This window comes from Thermobia domestica, chromosome 17 (assembly GCF_964235325.1).
Source record: "Thermobia domestica chromosome 17, izTheDome1.hap1.1, whole genome shotgun sequence".
Lineage (NCBI taxonomy): Eukaryota > Metazoa > Arthropoda > Insecta > Zygentoma > Lepismatidae > Thermobia > Thermobia domestica.
The window spans coordinates 163,850,398-163,867,659 of NC_137470.1; the positions used below are offsets into that span (position 1 = coordinate 163,850,398).

Below are 17,262 nucleotides of genomic sequence, written 5' to 3' on the forward strand. Positions count from 1 at the left end.
GTAGTCGCTTAAGTTATGTTTATCTTAGTGAAGTAGATAGGTTTAATAGTAACGAATTATATTTGGGAAATTATTATTTAAGACATTATCATCAGTAACATTACATTTCTTTTTCTTGAGCAATATAACAATTAGCAACGAACATCTAAAGACTCATTTTTCCAACATTAGAAAAACAAAGCTTGTTTCCGTGATGTCGGAAGATGATTTATTCACTTTGAAACTGCACTTGAAAATTTTCGTGAATCATTTCAGCATTATATTCAAAACAAACAAAAAAATTATTTCAAATATGTTTATCGCTGTCTTTATCAAACTATAAATTAAAAAAAAAAAAAGTATGAGTAGCGTTTCTGTGAAGTTCACCACTAGAAATTCCTTACACGTTAATGTTCTTTTGTTACTTCAATTGTGGGCGAATGGCTGTTGACTCAGTTGGAGTCAACCTCTGAATAGATGTGCCAGATAAAAAAGTAATGGAAGAAATGATGATAGATGTCCTGTTTCGATAATCTGGACACTTCCTAACTGACCCACATAAATTGTTTGGTATCCCATTTGGCGTCTTGTAAGTAGATGTACCAAGAAAGATTAATATGAAAATGAAAACACCTCCCAATATGAAAGCATGTCTAGCTCCTACCTTCTCTCTTAATTTCACACAATACGTAAAATCGTCATGTCCCATTTGGAGTCCGAAGTAAGACAATCCAGCCAACACTCGCTTCGTGAAGAAGACACTGAGTGTTTACACCACACATATACACTACACTTTCAGTTTTCATGTTTAGGTTTAAATGACACAGAGAGAGTTCGGGATAGAAATCTAGGATATTAGCACCTTCGCTACTGCGACACTAACACTTAAGACTTAGTTTAAATACATATTTATATAGTAATGATAAACAAAAATATACATATGTCTCCAAAGACGTTGTGAAGAAGGCGTTGTTTCTAGTACTCTCGCTGCACATTTCCTGTAGTAACTACCTTCGTTTTCAAAAATTAGCCTATTCTCTCTTCTGTTAATTATTGAATTTTTGTCTGTGTGTGTGTCCATCCGTTAAAATGGCTAGGGTTTCTTCGCCACCCGACAGGGATAAATTACCATGCGGACACTGAGGGTCCTTGTTGGATATTAAGCAAGTTGACCACTACTCCGGTTCTTAAAAGTCATTCTCTCTGTCCAAACTCCAAGACAAGAAAAAAAAATCATATTAAGTGAAACAAAAATAGAAAAATAAAGTACAAGTTTTTATTTAAAAAATATGCATAAAATTGTGGGAGGTGACGACTGTCACAGGTATGCAGGATTACACATGTAAAATTTCATCGCTCTACGGTATGTGAAAGTGGGTCAGGGTAAAACTTTCTCGCTCGTCTCTCGTTAGCCGGCAATTTTCAAGCAATGTATACATGTGCAAATTACTCAGAAACTATTGATTTGCGATCTCTGGTTCATATAGGGAAAAATGTTCCAAAGTACTTGTAGAAAATCCTCTTGCAAGGAATGCATCGAATTACCAGTCACCTTGTATATAAATACAGATGAGAGAGGAAGAGAGAGCGACAAAGGCATCACTAGTTCCATATACAAAGCATATCAGAGTATTGAACTGAAATCCATGTAAAGAAGTTCCGTTGTGGCTTGCTTTCTGAAGCAAAATTTCAGCTTATTTAGTGACTTTTGGGGGTCGTGAGTTTCTTGTGGGGCTAGCAACCACGATCCGATCTTGGATATGCTACGTCTCTGACTACAAGAACGTAAATCACATGCTGTAATGCGAATATTGAGAAGTTACCTACATGTGACAAATAGCTGCAAATAAATACACTACACAACTTATTTATTACTAATATACGATTTTCTTAATTTTTATTTAATATTCACACATAACATACCGACATTCTGTCAAACCCTGACACATCTCAGATGTTATACTTTAAAACTAATAATTTAATACTTCCTGAATTGTTTATATGAGTGTATATACACAACTGATGTATTTTAATGTAATTATTTTACATTATTTTCATGCACTGAATAAAATAGAACATCACGCAAAAAAAAATTGACCCGAACAGGAATCGAGCTCACGAACTTAGGATTTGACCTCTTGCGGTTTACCACTCAGCTAACATGACCACTGTTGGAAGCTCCTTCTAACGAAATATAACTGAATTTCCAAGACAATGACATTCATATCCATTACAAATGCTGTTTTTTTTTTCCTTTGTCTGTTATTTTACTATGCATGCATGCGAGAATTATGCTTCCTCTTTTTTTCTTTCATTGGAAATGTTCTTTTACTTACATAAATGTTTTCCGCAGTAAAATCAAAGTGACAAAACGGGCATGTGAATACATAGTGTAGAAATTTTGTATCATTAAGTATTTCAATCAATGTTACTTTTTTCTACACTTAATACCATTTCAACATATCTTATTGTATTTAAAAGAAGAAAAAAACACATTTAGACAATTTGTCCCGATTGCTAAGGTAAGGAAGTTCGAACCAGCATATTTGGTTTGCCGCAAGTTGGCCTTAGAAATTTTTGGCCTCAAAACAGCAGTAAAAAATGTGCTAATCCCACGTTGAAAAGTTTAATTTCTCATATTCGAAATCTTAGCTTGTGACGGCAGATGCAACAGAAAGTATTCTGTGTTTTGGAATATGAGAAGTGTTTTTTTCCATTGTTACCATACAGCGTGCATTCCGTAGACAGTTTGTAACTATATACCACCATATCACCAAAGCATTCTGAGATGGTGTCGGCAGTTTAAGGACATAGCTGCATGTACGATCATTAGTAGGAATATGCTAGAGCGCATGTGGAGAACTAGACTACTTCATAGATGTGAGACAAAAAAAAAAAAAAAAAAAAAGCCACACCGAAAATTTGTAACAGTATGTCTGAAACTTGGACTGTATACTTTCTGTATATTTTCATGTGACATTTGTTATTGTATGTGTTAAACATGTTTAATGCACTCAATTCAAACCTCATTGAATCATTTATGATCACCCTATATTATAGGTAATGGTAAAAGCACCGGTCACAAAAGTAATCATCCCGCATAGAACTTACCTAATACCGGGTAACAGCCTCTAGTCTGCTGTTTGAAAATGACACCACGGGTATTGTCACATCAATATTAATCCACTCACTCTCAGTAGATCCCGTATTTACAAAAAAGTACGGGAATGCCTATTTTTGTGTTTCACCAGCTGCTCTAAATAAGTTCACAGATTTTAAATCTACCGGAATTACCAAAATGGTGCACCCAACGTTGCTGTGTGGTTGAATTGTTTTTTTGTGCGTAAAACAATTTTGTAACATATTTATGGTATTCAAAACCGTTGATTTCAACCAACGAAGATTCACTTTTAATTCAAGAGCTCCTCCGTGGCTAAGCGGTTAGCGTACGCGCCTTTGGCGTGGGAGACCCGGGTTCGATTCCCGGCGGGAGCTCATGGGGTTCGGATTCCACGTTAATCAGTAGGTCCACGTCTCATATAGCCTCGCTGCTGAAAGGGACGCTAAACTAAAATCAACTCAACTCACTTTTAATTCAACTTTAATTTGTTTACTAATGTCGTTGAATTCAACCAACTAATATTCACCTCATGCCCTAGCCAACGTTTATTTTTGGTAGTTGAAAACTGGTTGTCAATTTGGTTGTTTTTTCCGGGAAAATTGGTTGATTGAAAACTACTGTGGCACCGCGATCATCATTGGTTACTTGAGTGGAGACTTTGCAGGCCAAGGCAAAAAGACAAAATATGTAAATGTTCCCCAAATTGTGTACAAATAATTTCAGTTTTGTGAACACAGCAGTTTATCGTGTTAAAATATCGAACTGAACACTCCATATTTATCGTGAGTTGCAGAAATGGCAACAACAGGTCACTTTGGATGTCCCAGTAAACATACCAAATTATATTCACATTCAACTGTATGAGTAGGCCAGTCATGGTGCGAAAAGCAACCTCACACCATGACAGAAATTCTTCTAGCTTGAGCGACACACTGCAGGTAAAATGCTTCATTGGGCTTTCGGTGTGCACGATGCCTTACACATTGTATTCTTCAGCCCATTAAAGACACTGTCAAAATGAGAAGTAGCTATTTTCGCGGTAGTCGATTCGAAATGTCCACTGAATGAAGCTGCATTTACTATGTTTCTCTTTTCCTCCACATATTGTTTGAGATGAATCTGCATGCATGGACTGTAGCAATTCTTGTCAGAATTTCGAAACTATTTTCCTTAACCAGTCATGAAATTCGTCGGCGATCTCTTCGGGTTTTGATCTTTGTGATCAAAGTTCTGATGCTGATTAGCATTCACACCATTCCTTGTAACTACGTTAGGCAGTCTGCTTTGACACACCAACAAATTGGTCAACTTTATTTACTCTGCATGCTCACAGAAACGCCCAGACACGATATCCTCTTTTCATTATTCTGTCACATCTTTGTTCCAACCCACTCTGTTTCCGCATAACTTACTGGTACACTCAACCCAGTTGACTGTTATGTTCATACGTCAGCGGTAATAAGCCATTTACGCGTTACCAGTGGAACATCATCTGCTCAATGTTAGTTCCAGTGTAAGCAATTTTTTGTACGGTGTGCTTAATATGTATGTATACTTGCATAGTGTGAACGCTCTTGTTTACGATTAATATTCTTGAAAAAAAAAGAAAGAAAGAAAGAAAGAAATTAAATATTTCAGTTTAATGTCCGACAATTATGCTAAGGGGACTAATAATAAAGCAAGTGAATGATAATGGAAAAAATGTTAGAATGAGAAAGTAGGAGGAAACGGGAGTGCCCGAGAAAACCCACGGAAACTTCTTGGAAGTGAAAAATTCCAATCAACAGAATGATCAAATTCAAGCTCTGGCTTTTCAAACTTTTTTTTTTCTATATTGTATTTTTCTTTGTGATTGGTTACTGTTGCGGAACTCATGGGTATATATTGAGTCTTGAGAGCGCAAATGTCATATGTCCAGTTTTCTAAATTTTTCAGGAAATTATTTCGAAGTTTGAAATATTGGCAAAAATCAGGACTGAAATTGTTGAACATTGGGGGTTAAGTTTCAACGTGTTATTGGCTTTTTTGATGCATGTTAGCATATCAAGATATCATAGCAGTATCAAGCTATTGAAATAGCTGACAAAGTCAATATTGAGAAAAATTGGACATATGACATTTGTGCTTTCAAGACTCGATTATTTAAAGCATACATTTAACATCAGTAAGAATACATTATCAAATTATGGAAATGTCATGTTATGAATTAGAAATTTCGAGATCCGATCAGATCTCCGATTTTTCAGACAACTTGTTTGTACAAATACAATCTTGATGGTGTCACTCCATCGCTTCCAACATTGAAAAACTAAACTCTGTCCATAATGATAGTTGAAAATTAAATTGCTGAGAATATTTTGGACTTGCATAAACGAAGTCCATACCACTTCTCTTTCCATATAATGTTGCATAGCACAATAAAGGCATATGGAAAAAAAAAAAAGTGCAGTGACATCGTTTGTCCCTTTCTCCAGAAAGAACAAATCTTAAAAGCCACGGTTTTAAGCATGCTATCCCATCATGAACAACGAAGGGGAGGGAAGCAGCACTCGCACTTAGAAAGGCCTAAACACTACAAATACAATCTCGTTGGGTTTTTTTGCTTTTAATCTATTATGTTACTGAAAGACAAAGCAAACACACCTGCACAGGAGAGATGGTAATCCGTTTTATAGAATTTAATATCGAGCTTCAATCTCAATATATCAGTTTGCAATTTCAGTGCAACTAACTCTTTTTATCTTTATTTCTTGATTTTCCTTCTAGATCTATTATGTAAACTTGTTTCCACCTTCAATGATAAGGAACTTGTTCGTGACAAAGACAAGACTAGTTTTCATATTAAAACTGTGATAACTAACTAAGTGGAACAAGTGTTCGCTACTGTTTGAGAATTGAGTTCTTGTATTTGAAAACAATCAAGCAATTCATGCTGGGATTTGTTTGACCATTTGCTTTAGCACTGTCCATGTGACCTTAAACTAATGCGACATGATTTATGAATGTAGTTATTTAAATAGGTCAGCTTAGTAAATATAACTACCATCATCATGAAGTCTGTTTCGAATAGGAAATATTTATTTTAAATAATATAGTCATGACAGATTTTGGCGCCCCGTGCAAATGCACGTGTTTTACATGTGGTAGAGCCGGCCTTGGTGCCACATAATGTGGACTTCCTAAAGTGTTGTCAGAAACTCTGAAAAAGTGTGAAATAATTTCAGAAAAAGGGGGAACAAAATAAAATGGAAAAGAAATTCAATTTATTGGTACCTAGTAGACCTGGGCTTAAGAGTTTAAATTTGTGTGTGAAGGAATCTACGAAATTTATCTTATTTTCAAGAATGCACCATTGATGATGTATGTTAAAGAAATAATACATCGATTCACTTATGGACAAGCATACAGCAAATACGATTACTGGCAGATAGTTACTGCGTACCTTGTTTGGAGCAGTTCAAGTCAGGAATTCGTGGTATGTTCGATGGTATTTTCATTGATACAAGTTTCAAGTTAAAGTCAATGCACCAAAATTAAAATAAGTCACTCTTATTCTGATGATAATCTCCCTTATGTCTTGAACGGAAGTGACTGTCAGAGGACGGGTTCCCTCTTAAAACAAAACAACTACTTCCCGGATCCGAAAGGCCCTGAATTGTACCGAATCCTATGTTAAACAAGTGCATTTCTAAAAGGCTACTAACCGCTATGACCAGGCTTGTTTCACGTCCATAGATGTGCATCATGTAGTACTTGAGAATTTAAAAAAAAAAAAAAACTACAATAGTATTTCTTTCAACTAGCTTTTTTTTTCGGTGACTGCTCTTGTTACCTTTGATGCATTTGATTACACTCCAAATATTATACATAAAGTAACGTTTTTTTCTTTTACAGGATGCGAGCAACATTATAAAGCATAAGGATACTATCATTCTAAACATTTTACATTATGTTCAGCTACAAATAAAAATATATTAGACTTGTATAAAGGAACAACCACCAACAACGCGTCTGCATCTAGAGGAAATAAAACAGGTCTACCAGCTACTGGTATAGTGGCTAGCCAACAAAAGAACAATTATATGTACATTGACGAAGAAAACATACTCTACAAAGAACAGAGATACCGTATACTAGTGGTTTTCAACCGGTGCGTCGCGGCATTGATGTGTCACGTAGTCTCATAGACGCGAAATTTTAGAATTCAAAATGCTTGAACTATTTAATAGTAAGCTAAAATCGATTTTAAGATAGATTGTACCAGTCAATGTCTCTAGCGGCAGCAACAATATTCAGTAATACATAGGGTCACTATTTTATAGGAACTTATTGTCTTCCACTGTTACAATTTATATTAATTATTATTAATAAAAAAATCAAAAAAACTGTGTCATGATGTCGTGGGCGCTTAGCAAAGTGTGTCGTTACAAAAAAAAGATTGTTGACCACTGCTGTATACTGTTGCGGAAATACGTACATGTTATCACTGCCTTTATTAGAAAGTGTTTCCAATGATTCAAACATTTTATTTTTTTCTTAAGTAACAAACAGCAATTGGTAATGTTCCTACAATATCAGTGGCTATAAGAGAAAAATGAAATGAAATTTCTCAGTTTAACGTCCCAAGATCATGCTTTTTAGGCTAAGAGAGACCATGATTAAGACAAGTGAATGATAATGGCAGAATTGGTGAAATAAGAATATGGCAGAAAAAGGGAGAAAACCCATGGACACGATCTTGTCCACCACAAACATGTTTGGGGATCGAGCCAGGGACCACCCACACAATTGGTAAGCACTCTACAACTGTGCCACGTGTCCTCCCCTCTCTTTCTACGATAGAATTTAAGGGAAGATTTTACCATGGCTAAGACTTCAACTTGACGAGACAGTTATTTTATACATCGGTATATGTACCATTCCTCATACTGTAAAGCATTCAATTCCGTCAGCGAGGGTGGAGAGGGATATCTGCTCACGAGTCTGAACTCCAGAACTGAACACAAAATATTCAATAATGTTGAAGTCTGGGGATTGGACGGGCCATGGTAGGTACTGTAGTTGATTTCGATGTTCATGAAACCACGTCTCCACAACTCCAACAGTGTAACTTGTCATGTTGTACAATTGTGTCACTGACCGAAATCACCGGTTTGGAAATGGCAACTTAACTGGTTATACAACTCGCGTCGAATTGTGTCGCAATGGGCTGTTCCAGATGTTGATTAAGTTCCGCAGTCACTTTTGCCGCATTCACGCTGCGATCCTTGGTGACAATTCTCTTTAGTGCTCCGCGATCGCTGTCACTTGTGTTCCGTCCATTATTGCTCTTCGTCTATGTTGTTCCTTAATGAGCTCTGTGGGGTGTCATCACCTTTCACACTGTTCCTTGCGAAACACCTAACATACTGGCTACTTTAGAAACACTTTTGCGAAATAACCTCGCACCATCAATTTGTCCTATCTTACACTACCACCGTTTGCCTGCTTCAACACATCCGTTGTATTTCATCTGATAGTACAGACGATCACCGAACACAGCACTAATAGTGTTCGCCACGCATTCTCAGTGCTACCACCTGACAGATTACGTGTTCCAGCCTCCAAGTGTTTGCATTATTTTGATAACCGTCTGTGTATATATACAATATGAGCTGCATTTTTCTTCGTTTAAATTTTGCTTTCTGTATGGCAAATTTCTAAATAAATTTAAATTAGAATGCCTATTTAGAAGTTTTGTGTAGCAGTTTTAGGAGCAAAGCAATATTATTACTATTAGAATGATATTGGTATATCACCAACAAGTATGATCCTGAAAAGCAACGCCAATTATAACTCCCACACATACTATATATATGTACAATATTTTAAAAAGTACCAATTTGGTCATGCTACACATTATTAAAACTGGTAACTGGTATGAAGCTTTTTATCAACTGCTTAACCCATAGTGCCGTTAGGTAAGGAAGAATTGGCATTATATAGTCCACGAAGTGAACCTCATGTTTATGAGAAAATCACAAAAAACTTAATTTCAAGCAAAGATTAACTTCCTAACACATATTGTAGGGAAATGCTACTCGGATATAGTTCACTTTTATTTTTTAAATGTTTTCTAATGTAGCATTACTTTTCTTTCTTTAGTTTAATGTAAAACAAAGAGGACCAGGCCCGTAGCCAGCCCAAAAATTTGGGGGGGGGGGGCGGTAGAAGTTAGGAAGGGCCCGACCCAATCATACTATACTTCATCACCATATTATAGTTCATTTGCAAGCCTACCGAGAACCTTTTAGGGGGCCGGGCCCACTCTAGCCCCCCGTGGATACGGGCCTGAAGAGGAGACAGCGGAAAGGATATTTCTTGAGCCAATACTATGAAACAACTAAACTAAATATGTCATTTATTAACCCTTTACGAGAATTTGAAACAACTACTAAGACTACTGCTGAAATGAAATGAAATCTTTGAGTTTAACGTCAGTAGGTAGTTGGCATCTAGTCGTCACACTTATTCATGAGTGAGGACTTTTCTGACATGGTAGCACGGGCGGTTGACAGTTTGAAGAATGAATACACCCTTTTTCCGCATAGTATTCAGTAAATATAACATAAAAATCTAAACATTTTCGTAGCACAATAAAAAAATCTAGAATTTTATTATTATTATTGTTGTTGTACTGAAATCAAATATTTTCCAACTTTTTCCTAATATCTAATACTATTACAATTTTACTTACCTTTGCAAATTTATCTTCAACGATGGGACTTCTTCCTTAAACGATTGTTCTCTTCTGCTTTCTCCACCTCGTTGGTACGTCTTCAAAATGATAATTTTTCCATCTTCTAACTTGTATATATAAGTTTCAAAGCTTATTAGCAGGGGAGGTTTTCTAAATAGAAAACAAAACATTTCTACCCTTCTGATCATATAATTTCTTCTCACGTATTCACCGTTTTCCCTCACTTTGCTAGTTCTCGTCCTAAATCAAAGTTACAGTATTTTCTTTCCTTAATTAATTTCTTCTAAACTCCCATGTCAGATCTCCTTCTGATTTTAACAACAAAAAAATCTTTACCACTTAACAATACATATACGTTACTTCTCCTAAAACATAAATCCAGCCGCTATGCTAATTTTTACAAAGCCTCCCATTCTCTGTGAAATACACATTTCGTTCTCGTACAAACCGCATACATTTCTTTTAAATATAATGCATGTTGCATCAAAAAAAAAAGTTTTTTCTTAAGGAAAAGGAAGCCTTCTTTATTTTCTTCCTACCACAACATGTCTTCACAGTCCAAGGTTTTTAAAATGCTTCTTAAACATCTGTTTTCTCTTTGCATTTAACCATTTAAATTCAACATCACGTCCATGCAAGAGGATCCAATTTTTCAAAAAGACAGGAAGCACATTTTCTCTCCTAGCATGCGAGTGGATAACCCTCCGAAAATAAATATTTTCATATCATACCCTTCCATTGTTGAAACACAACTCCCTTTCCCAACACGCAATAATTTCCACCTATGTCTACCTGCAATAAATTTAAATCAACTATCCCCCTATAATTCTCCTTTTCTCAACACACACCCATGATAAAACCACTTAATTGTCTTATTATACAAAACCTAAAAAAATGATGTATTCCTGCTGATTATTTCACCCTTTTCTGACTAATAATAAAATACCTTTAAGTCCAACATGATACGTGATTTACATCATGATTTCTTTTTTGTTTTCTGTTTTTTCTACGGCTCCCATAAAGAACTTATTTTCACTGTTATAAAGGTATTCTGTGTATTTTAATGAATGTAGAAAACCTAGGTATACAATAACAACTCAAATGGATTTTCAAGAAACAGAAAACATTAACAATGATATATTTCGCGTTCATTAAATACTGCCTTGCAGGCAAAACTACAAGTGATATGATCAACTCAAAAGGTACTTAACTTAGTTTTAAGGAAAACACCCTCTGTGTTCATGTAATCCAAATATTCAAAAGTAGTAACTTCTTTATGTAAGCAATCATTCCAGTTAGTGGTCCTCTTGAATATGTTTATCTATTTACTGAATACTATAATATGTGTATCTTTATCTGTACTGTTCATCTCTTTCTCTCTACATAAATGCACAAACATCCCATTCACTTCCCACGGTGTAACTTCACTTTCCTCTTTACATAAAACTATTTTCATCGCAATGGTGCACACACGGTGCACTCATGTTATTTTTTATATTAAATTCAGATCTCCACACCAATGTACACAATCTTACAATCTCCATCCTAATTTCATGTCCTACTTTTTCTACCACAAGTTCCGCTTTATCTTCATCCACATAGGTAGTGGTATATGTTACGTATCGTGAATACGTTACAAAATTCCATTTCAGCGCATTCTCGATAAGGGTTTTATAATAAAAACATTTTCCTTCCTTTATGTTACAATTACAACATTCTTTCACCATCCGCTTGAAAGCAAACCTGGAACTTTCCAGCGTTTTCTTTCACTCATTCCAACGACCAAAATTCCAGAATATTCTCCAACATCAGCTGCCGCATTACATGTGATGCATATTAATATATTAGCTTGTTCTATGTGTGTCATCTGCATATTTTATTTCCGAAAGGTCTTTCTTATTCTGCTTGTCCAATTAACATTTCTTTAGCCGGAAAACATTTATTATATAACACACATTTCTTAATAGATTTGGAAAACATTTGTTTTAAATAATCAGTATTGATATAAATACAGTAATGTGTTAAATGTTTACTACATTCTTCTTAATATTAGAATGAGCTTTAATATTATTGTTATTTAGAGGGATTTTAGGAAAGGTGATACAAATATTAGCCGGACTTAGATATTTGTGTAGCATGCTTTTTTATAAACGATAAAAATCGAAATAGGATTTTTCTAATTTAAAATGTGGACACTAAGTACATAATTATTATACTGCTCGGAAATCGTTAATGAAATTATAGAATTGAAATATATCTATGTTTAGAAATATAAAAAGATTAAAATATTTTATCATCATTGAACGTTTAGAAGTAATACACAACAATCGAATGAAATGAAATCTGTCAGTTTTACTTGCAATGATTATACCAAGTAGGGTAATTGAAACGGTAATGATGAGAAATGAACAAATGAGTAAAGTGGGAAGAAATGGGAAAACCGCGAAAAAACCCACGCACTTACTGTTTATTTTACATTTAGCTTTGTAGGAGTATCATTTTAACATGATTTTTTTTCTTTTTGTGAAGCTATGAATTTTCTTTTAAGATTGCTAAAAATAAAATATTCTGTTTTAGTTGAACAATTTGTTACGGATTACGTACCCTGAGCGTTTTCTAAGTATCCTTTAGGACATTCCTTAGAAATAGAAATCCATGTTTTGCAAGCAACTCAGACACAATTTTCTCTAAAGTTACTATACTTTGAGTTTAGTGAAGCTTTGGTGTCCCCCTTTTTTTCTTGAAGGCATTTTCACTCCCTAGTTGACGTATCTTGAAACTGACACTAAATTACACTGATGCGTAATACTGTAATACTAACTTCGCACAAAGGAAAGTACTTAATCTATGATATTAAAATTATTATTAAATGAGGTTTATTATTAGTAAGAAAGTTCATAAATACGTTCATAATCTGGGAAACCCCAAGCGAAAGGACTATATATAGAAAAATCAAAATAAGAAATACTGGTACAATGAGTTTTCTTTATACTCAAATAGATAGAAGAGTTTTCGTTTGACAGATGAATATAATGATCTAAAGTGAAGTTAATTCAGCAATTAAATTTATGAAACACCTGCAAAACTCAAGTGTAGAGTTATATGAGAATAAAAACCCATTATTTGACAACGTTCATATATAGTAATACACACAAAGAAATATTCCTTAATGAAGTCTAAGAGACCCCAGGTATGAAAACTTAGAGTACTGATACAAAATAAGAGAAATCTCGGAAACTGTTGTTTGTACAAGGCTAAAATTACTTGATATACAAAAGCACATTACGATATTAGATGTCACAAAATATGAAGATTTGATTCACATTTATTATATTACGAGGTACTTCAATTGTGTTTTGAGTCTATTATTTCTATTTGACAGAGCGTACATATGCGTTCTATGGTTAAATGGGATACTGCATTGACATAACTTGAGAAAATAAAACTTTTACCTATAGATGTTAGTTTATAAAATGATATTAGTCGTAAGACTAAATAAATATATGATTTTTAATAATTTAGTATTGGGAGCAATAATTTTATACACCGTAGTATATGTATGTACTTCACACTTTAAGTGTTAGATTTGGAAATTCATATGGTGTCTTTTCATTGTTGCAGAAATAATCAAGAAAAGGATCATCGCACAAGGATAAAAGAAAAGTGAGTACCATGTCTCATTTATTTGTTTTTATATTGCTTAACAATACTTGTACGGAAATAGTACATACCTTTGTAGTATAAAACACACAGAAAAATCCGTTATCCGGATAGTGGTATATTGTACTAATATACGGAATCCTCTTTCTTACTACGGGAATCAGTACGGAGATACGTTATTCATATGTTGCATACGCACTGCCTTTAGATGTTACATCATACCGTTGCAGGATGTCTGACATCTAACAGTTTTTCGTATATCACATGCATATACTTATGTTACCTTTTGTCAGCTATATGTTATATACGTCTATTTGTATGTGAGATCCTGACCGCCTACATTGTTTTATACGGAAAGTACGTATAGATGGAACACTTATACAGAAAGTATTATGAAACATGCGTTTTCAGTTATACGTCTGCAGTACGTTAAGTCCAAAAACTACAGGATTTACGAATGTAACCTACGTTTTTAAGTACGCCACCTACAATTTTTTTTTCTTAGTGCACCTCCTCACTTAACATGTTTTGAAAATGTGTCTGTCTTGTAAAGATTTTTGCACTACACTTCTTTTAGTATCGTTCAGTTAAAACATTTTTATCGCAAAGTCCTATAATGTTCAAAATGCAATAACAAAAGTGTATCGCTATAAATACCTTGTTTTTATTAAGTAAATAATGGATTTGAGAAACATTTTTTCTTGTTACCAGCGAAAATAATCAATCTAATAATAATAATAATAATAAGTATTAGACCTATTTTCACTTTTTGTCGTTTTTAAATTATAAAAAATGTTTTCATGTACTTTACGTTACAACACTGTGCATTTGTTCATTCAATTTGAAAGTTAGTTTAGTTGTGGTATCGTACTGTGCAGGTGTTAAACTGAATGTTATTCATTATTTCTTTTAAGAAACATTTCTAATGCTCACATCACATACTACTTATTTCAATACTGTTTTACTATTTTGTATTCAATACATTGAAATAAAAAGAATTTTCAATGATTCGAATCTATATACCATTAGAATTTCCGTACAATAAATAAAATCAAGTAGTCTCGACTTTGTTCAATGGGTAGTACAGCGAATCACATCTCATTTTGCAACTATAAGTTGAACAAGCCTAAGAATTATTTTTCAATAACATAATGAATTTTAAAAGCTTTACACATTTTTGAAGTAAAGAAGAAACTTACTATTTATTTTGAAAATGTTGGAATAGAAATCTGAGCAACCCATTTGCTGTGGTGGAACTCTTGCACGTTACCCTTAGCATGATAGCTAAGCCATGTTCACAAAGATTAAAAATAAAGGTTTTGTTAGGCAACAGTAAGCATAGACATTAATGATTATGCATGCTATTAAAGATTAACGATTCTCGTTCCACATATGTATCGTTTCAGTAATCTTAGTGTAATGACAGGTCACATAAAAAGCACTTTCTCAAGTTCAAAGACCCACCAGAAAAAAGAAAAAAAGTGTCATATTGGGAAACAAATGTATCTGATATATTGATAAAAAAAATAATTTATGGTCTATGGAACCGGGAGGTTCAGTGCCGCGTTTACAAAAGCTTTCCACTGACTTCTACCCTCAGCCAACTGGATCCCGTTTCTACTTAAAGCGAGATGGATCTTAATATTGACCTCCCATCTGCGCCTAGATCTTCCTAATGGTTGTTTTCCGATTGCATTTTTGAAGTTTAAAATTTAAAAGCGTTTCTACCGTCTTTATTGTGCGTATATGATCTACACAACCTAAACCTAATAGATGTAATGACCCTAAGAATGTTAGGTAAACAATAAAAAATTATGTAGTTTCGGCATTCCCCATTCCAGTTCCTCTTGGACCCGAATATTTGTTTCAATTTTTTTTTATTTTCAAGTACTTTTACTCTATGTTCTTCTCTTAGAGTAAGCGACCATGTTTCGCAACCATACAGAACAACAGGCATGATTATTGTTTTACACAAGATTTTGAACTGAATAACACAAATCCTCTGCTTGTAGTTGACATTTAGCTTCTTCGTGAATATGCTTTCGGTTTGTTAATATTGATCCTAGATATTTGAGTTTCCACTATGTGGAAAGTATTATTTGGTGTTTTAAAAGCATTTTATAATTGTAGCATTACAATTTGATGAACTCTCATGTACTTATTAGTAAATTCATGTCCCTGCAAGCGTTTAATAATGCCTCTGCATTTCTTTTTATTGTTCTCCTATCAGATTTACATTATTAGCATATACCATAACCGGGTTGCTATCTTTGATTTTCCTTATAGCGTACTCCAGGACAAAGTTAAATAATAATGTCGACAACGCATTTCCTTGTTTCAAGCCATTTTTAACGTGAAAGCTCGTGAACAAGAATTTTTTCACATGGACTTGACTTTGGGATTGATTGAAACACATTTTAATTAATGTAATGAATTTTCGGTATATTAAATTTTGTAAAAATATTATAAAATGTTTCTTTCCTACCCGATTCGTAAGCGATTTTAAAACCAAATTGACGTACCGGGTTATTGTATTGTCACTTTCTTTTCAAGCATTTGGCGAATGGTAAATATTTGATCGATATTGTTGTACGAAATTTGTAACTTAATATTAGTATTTTAAATGTAAAAAAGGAAAATATGTCTTTATTAACACAAACACAACAATACTTGCAAATCCTACTGGTAAACAAAAAAGCAACAGTTAATTTGTACCTCAAATACCGCGTATTACTCCGTGCTAGCACGCTCCAACTAATATCTATTCTTGAAACTCTTATTCTATAAGATTTCATATCTTTGCTCACCACACATATCTTAGCTGTATCGAAGTCACACCCGAACATTTTAGTCTTAGAATGTAATTTTATTCGCATTTAATATAGAATGTTTTATACCCTTATTAAAATTATTTCTTCTTCATAATATTGACGGAAATACCCGAAGTCAGCGGAAGTTAAATATGACGAAATATGAAAATGAAGTTAAATTATATACTGTGTATTTTATTTTTTATTATTCATGTGCTTTGAAGCTAATTATATATCTTTTTTCAGGATGAAATTTATAAAGAACCAACAGAGACAAGTAACCAGCATTATTGCACGAATAACAACAAGAAGAAGAATAATATACATATACATGAATCAAAATGTTATACGTGTTGACGAAGAATATACAGAACAGATGACAGAGGAGGTCCAAGTGATTGTTGGTCTTCCTCGTTTTGAGGAAGAAGAATATACGGAACAGATGAGAGAGGAGGTCGAAGTGATTGTTGGTCTTCCTCATTTTGAGGAAGAAGAATTTAGAAATCGGCCTCATTAAAAAGCTGAATAGGGAAATCCTCAAGGTGAGGAAAATGCTGCTGATGATGAGGAGGGTATTTTTGGTGTATACAGTCTTTTTTTCGTCTTGTAAATATTTTTATTATTATGCAATTTTTAGTTTTTTAAATAAATACTTATATACATATTCTAGGTATTTCCATTTTTAAATACTCGTTTATATTCCCTATGTTTGATTCTTAACAGAGTTTAAATTTTTTCATCTAATTATGAAAACGAGTTTTCTCTCTTTTTCTGAAAACAAAGGCAAAACTTGATGTTACCCATAGTCTGAAATTGAACGCGGAAAACATTTTGCACCAGAGGTGAGCACTCTATCACTGACCTGCAATGCACGTTTGTAAAATTACGTTTACTACTTTTGTGTGTAATATAAGACTTGATACGTATATGATTGAGATTTAGGAAATTGGTTC

The 17,262-nt window shown here is 34.0% G+C and overlaps 1 protein-coding gene and 1 long non-coding RNA gene across 3 annotated transcripts in view; one reads left to right on the top strand and one right to left on the bottom strand.

Moving 5' to 3' along the window:
- LOC145674460 (uncharacterized) overlaps positions 1-16,973 on the top strand; it is a 79,671-nt gene extending 62,698 nt beyond the window's left edge. For both annotated transcript variants that reach the window (XR_014128942.1, XR_014128943.1), the window contains 2 exons: positions 13,461-13,502; positions 16,556-16,973. This is a non-coding gene — a long non-coding RNA (uncharacterized LOC145674460). The remainder of the gene's footprint in view (positions 1-13,460; positions 13,503-16,555) is intronic.
- The window catches only part of LOC145674458 (ras-related protein Rap-2c-like), a 58,790-nt gene that overhangs the window by 7,273 nt on the left and 34,255 nt on the right, over positions 1-17,262 (bottom strand). The gene's annotated exons all lie outside the window — the stretch shown is intronic.